General features: G+C 50.2%; 1 long non-coding RNA gene across 1 annotated transcript; it reads right to left on the bottom strand.

The window, feature by feature from the left end:
* Positions 1–16: 16 nt before the first annotated feature.
* Positions 17–4,448, bottom strand: LOC136834539 (uncharacterized). Its single transcript, XR_010851844.1, has 2 exons — positions 389–4,448; positions 17–167 (listed from the first exon to the last, which is right to left on the bottom strand). It is a non-coding gene; the product is annotated as an uncharacterized lncRNA (long non-coding RNA).
* Between the last annotated feature and the right edge of the window lie 850 nt (positions 4,449–5,298).

The raw sequence follows: 5,298 nt of genomic DNA on the forward strand, positions 1-5,298 counted from the left end.
ACGTAAAACACGTGGGCAAATTTAAAGGAGTGTATTTACATAAATGATATCAGTACGGGAAAGAGGAACTCAAGTAGATTACTATCCTGAAGGAGATTCCTACGGGATTGAATGAAACTGGGGGATTCCAGACACGGTCCGAGAAGCTTCCACGAAATAGGATCCCTCTGAAATGAGAGATATGCACATTATACGCCAGTAATGAAAATAGGCAAAAGAATAATGAATTCGAAGCTGCACTGAGGGTGCCAAAGGAGTAATAAAGAATTAATACTGCCGATGCAAGAGGCGCACGGACATTAGACAAGGGAGATTTCTGGCTTTCTCTTTAAGAAAATATTACGAGACAAAAGCGTGACTGAAATGGGGCTCTTCCAGGGCACTTTACCTTAGCAGATTTTCCGAGGGCGTGTAGAAGGCGGTCCGTGGATGACTTGCGATTTCCGAGGACGAGTTTCTTCCACGTGGTGAGATGCTAGGGCTTCCGTAAAGGGGCAAGGCGATGGGGACTCCTCGAAACTCCAAGCAGTGGCGTGTGGGCTCGAGGAATACGGTCGAAGGGCACGAGGAAAAGTATACTTTTGAAAGGGCCACGTGGTTAGGATGCAAGGGCATCGATGGGGCCAGGTGTTGGGGACGTCTTCACAAGTTCACTCCATATCTTCCAGCCCGCGTGTGTGTGTCGACCTCGTGGGCTTTTGCTTTTTATCCCCTCCTTTGGGGCAGGGGGGTGCGCCCAACACAGATGCTTTGACTCATTGCACCTGCTGCCCGCAGGGGAGGTTTTGGCCTGTAGGAGAAACACCCAAGCCAGATTACTTTTGCCTCGAAGGAAAGATCTTTATCAAAAATGGGAGCGCCTTTAATCTTTTAAACCCCTGTTTTTAAGTCGATAGACAGATGGTCTATCGATCGGCCGGCTGGCAGTAAATGAAACACGACAGAACAACCAACAACAACAAAGGAGGGGGAGGCAATTTGCTAGCGAATTCTTGCTAATCATAATACCTCCCCATACAAGATGATGTACATACCTCCTTCGGGTGTGTACATCGATATTCAAGAATGAGCGGCAAATGCTTTACGTTACTCTACATTCTGCCTTGCAATGAACTTTACTCCTAAGGGTTTTATGAAGCTATGACGTTACTTTTAATAACACATTGGGACAATTTTCGTTAACAGAACGCAAAGTGATTTAAACACTTGCAAAAGAATAATTACTTTAGATTTGGTTACCCACTGGTAACCTTATAATGTGACTCGAACAATTGTGAATTATAGGACCAAGTATATGAGGCTATGGCCAACAAATGAAAAGAAAGAATTAAAATAAATACGGTTACTTAATTTTAGATAAAATGCATGCGGTTAGTACAATCTGCCTTGAAGAGGCTGTGTAAATGAAAAACAGCGTTTATTTTTGTAAATGACATCCCCTTTTACGCGATACTGTAATGGCTATACATATTCGCATTGATAATATATCTTCGTTTTAACGCATTTTGCTAGCCGGCCCCACACGGATTTTGACAGCCGTATGCGGGCGAGAGTATTCGCGAGGTTTTAATTCGCTAACCTTAAACTACGCTAATTTTATGCGTCCACTGCCTACTCAATGTTATGACGGGGCGAGCAGACAAAAGATGTGGGGTCTTAGGACAAACAGAGATCTTGGAAGGAAATGGAAGGGGGAAAAGGGATAATAATAACAAAAGGAAAATTACCAAGACGTTACGAATGAAACTTGACCGCATATGAAAGGCGGGACACGTCCCTCAGAGCTTACGAAAGGGGTATTTAAATCACAAGGGCAAGAGTTTATGACTCGCGATTCATTAAAATAAAGATAACTAAATGACTAAAAGAAAGTAAATGATATTGGCAGAAGAGCTAAGGGAAAAAGAGTGAGGGTTTTATTGTGTTAGGCGGAATTTATCGTCCTACGCCTATAAATTACGGCCCGGACTATCACTTTCAGTCCCAGGGCGAGAAACGTGCACCGAAGGGCGCGACTCCTTCAGGAGGGGCTGACACGCACGCCCGGTGCCAAGGTATGGGCGCAAGGGCGTGCCACTTCTCACTCTGTTATTCTTAATGATTTATACATTGTGTGGGGAATGGTATCCCGTATTTTAATTGCCTCTTGTGGGGGTAATTTAAGGGAAGATTAAATAGAAGGTGATAAGAGATAGAAGTTCCTGAGGAACGGAGGAAGATAGAGGAGGGCCTGACATCCCCTTCTGGATTAGGGGTGCCAAGACCTTCGAAAGATGAAATGGTGGCACAGGTGCCATGGGAGCTCTAGAGCTCTTTGTAAATTACCTGGAATGTCCCACGCCCGTGGTAATTTCGCCTCGAGCCTTTCTCAATGGGACAGTCGTCCTCGGCCGGGAAGCGGAGGGCCCGCGACGGAGGGCGGCACGGAGTACCACCTGGGCCTGCTGATGCGACAGCTGACGCAGGAGGGTTCCGTGCGGGTTCTACCATGATCCGTCGCGGCTCTTGTAGTTCATCGCCAAGTGAGATATGGCAAAATCCTGACTTGCAATTGCGCCGGCGACGGACTGAGGCAGAGAGGAGGCGGTCGGGGGTGGCGTGAGCGGCTCGCAGGTATCGATGACCAGCTCAGGCACGGGTTGCGAGGCCGCACCTGCAGGTGAGCTTCCGCGGTGGTCGGGAGGAACCGTCTCTCTGACCGACGCTGGTAGCAGTGCCAGGCCGGGGAAGAGAGGGGTCCTGAGTTGGATCCCGTGAATGGAGATCGGCGTAGCGCTTGGTGCTGGCACTAGGCAACGTCAGGCGCTATCAGAGGTTTCTTGGGCTCGTCGGTCAGGACGGACGAAGCTTGGCCCTGCTCGGGCATGCAAGTGGCACCGGCAGGAATTTGGCATCTCCTGAAGGGAGATTTGATTGGGGCCCTGGCACTGGCACTGAGGCAGGGCCGGGCACTGGAATTGGATCGGGAACCGATCGAGGGGGCCACTGTACATCGTACTCAGGTGGCACTGGTGGGGACTGCACGTCCTTCTGGTACCCAGGGGGCGCCAGTCTTGGCTGAGGGAGAAGCGGGGGAGGATTACTCGCGCCCGCGGAATGATTCGGGGAATGGGGACCCCTAGATTGTCGTGATTTCGGTGGGGACTGAAAGTCCTGTCCCAGGATGACGTCATAGCCTCCGGGGAGATGGCTTGCTACTGCAAGATTGCAAATTTTGGATTGGTGAGGTCTTGTGACTCTCAATTGGACCGTAGGGAGTATCATTTTAAATTGATTTATTCCCTCGATCGTGACGAGTTTTCGTCTATTGACGATAGCTCCGTAGGGAACTCTGTCCCTTCGGATGAGGGAGATTTGTGCGCCCGAGTCCTCGAAAGCAGTGACTCGGCGCGCGGGGCTCGCTACCTCGTGGAGGGGCCACGATACAGGCCCTTCGGCGGGAGGGCCTAATGACTGGGGATCTGTGACGGCCAAGGCGACGGTGGGAGTAGTTGGTTTATTATTGCGTGGGCATTTCGCCCATACGGGAGAATGGCTATAGACCTTGCACGCCGTGCAAAAGGTCTGGCTGAAATCTTTCCGCTGCCCTGTGGAGGGCGCAGGCGAGTTATTTGTCGGTTTTCCGGGAGAGAGGAGCCGGTTTCTTGTTCCGCACTGTTCGGAGGAATGCCCCGTTTTCTTGCAATAATGGCAAGTTAGGGGCTTGCCCGAGTTCCCATTTTTGTGGGAATTTGAACCTCCGAGGAGGGACGGGGATTTATCTTCCGCCCCATGGATCCTTCTTGAGGGTGGTGAGTTTCCCACATGTCTGTTATTCGGCAACACTCGGTGAGTGTTGCTGGGGCTTTTTCCACTATATGAGTGGCGAGGGCAGGAGGGGCGAGCGCAGGAAATGCTCGAATTTAAACCGCCGAGTACCTCGGCGGTGTTAGTGGCTCCTTCCGAATCGAGCCATTTTGTCAACGCCGCTCAATGGTACGCCCAATCGGACCAAGTCTGGCCTGCTTCTCTGGGCTGCTCTCTCCAACGTCTCTCCACCGCTCGGGGGTAATCTCGCACGCCTTCGAAACTGCTTGGCGTCACGGCTTCCCAGTTTCCCGATCGTCGGCGGAAGGGCGTGGTAGGCAACGAGGGCCTTTCCGCCCAGGAATTTAGTGAGAACAAGGGAGAGTTCCGCGGGGAGAGATCGCAGCACTCCAGGACTCGTTCGGCCCTTTCAAGCCATACTGGGTTCGGACTCTGTCCATTTTGGCATGAACGAGTGAGCTTGGCTGAGGGCACTCATTCCCGCGGCAGGGGCGGGGTGGCGTGCTGTCGTTCTAGCACCTGGAGCTCATGGGCGCGTTCTCTCTCTCTCCTGCTCTTGGGCAATTCTGTCTCTCTCTCTTTCCTCACGTTCTCTCTCCTCTCGTTGTTCTTGGGCAATTCTGTCTCTCTCTTTTCTTCTTCTCTCCTCTCTGCACGTTCTTTTTTCCTCCTGTTGTTCTTGAGCGATTCGTTCTCTCTCCCTCTCTGCACGTTCTTTTTCCTTCTCCTGCTCTTGGGCAATTCGTTCCCTCTCTCTCTCTGCACGTTCTTTATCCTCCCGTTGTTCTTGGGCAATTCTGTCTCTCTCTCTTTCTTCACGTTCTCTCTCCCTCTCTGCACGTTCTTTTGCCTCTCGTTGCTCTTGGGCAACTCGTTCTCTCTCTCTCTCTTCACGTTCTCTTGCTCTCTCCGCCTTGGCATCGTCCACTCGCTCTTGAACCCATGCTCTCAGATCTTGCCCCGATAGTCCCATGTCCTTCCCAGCGGACATGTAGAATTTGAAATCCTCGTTTTGTTGGGCTCTGGTATTAGCCATCTTGAAATAATGGGTATATGATATGTCTGAAAAGACTCAATTGCAGGAATCTGAAACACTCAATTGTTCAGACTGCAGGAGAATGGATCTGTCTGAATAAGACAGGTGATTAGTAAGTCTGAGGAGACTTTTTGTTAAAATTTGATATGTCTTGAAAGACGTGGGTGTTCTTGGCGAACGAATTTTAATATGTCTTGGAAGACGTAGTTGGATTTTGTCACGCTGGACTTGGCCGGCTGTAGCGTGAAGTTAAGGAGTTGTTCTAACGAACTAGAATGATCAGTCCCGTAAGGGCTTAGATGTGTGAACTACACTATATAATGTCTCAAAAGGACTTAATCTTGGGTTCCCAAGAGGAATGAGAAATTCTCGCCACGTGAGACGAGAATTTTTGTATGAGTCTCTGAGGACTGGAATTTGGAGAAATTCTCGCCACGTGCGACGACGAGAATTTT

This window comes from Macrobrachium rosenbergii, chromosome 54, assembly GCF_040412425.1.
Source record: "Macrobrachium rosenbergii isolate ZJJX-2024 chromosome 54, ASM4041242v1, whole genome shotgun sequence".
NCBI classification, from domain to species: domain Eukaryota; kingdom Metazoa; phylum Arthropoda; class Malacostraca; order Decapoda; family Palaemonidae; genus Macrobrachium; species Macrobrachium rosenbergii.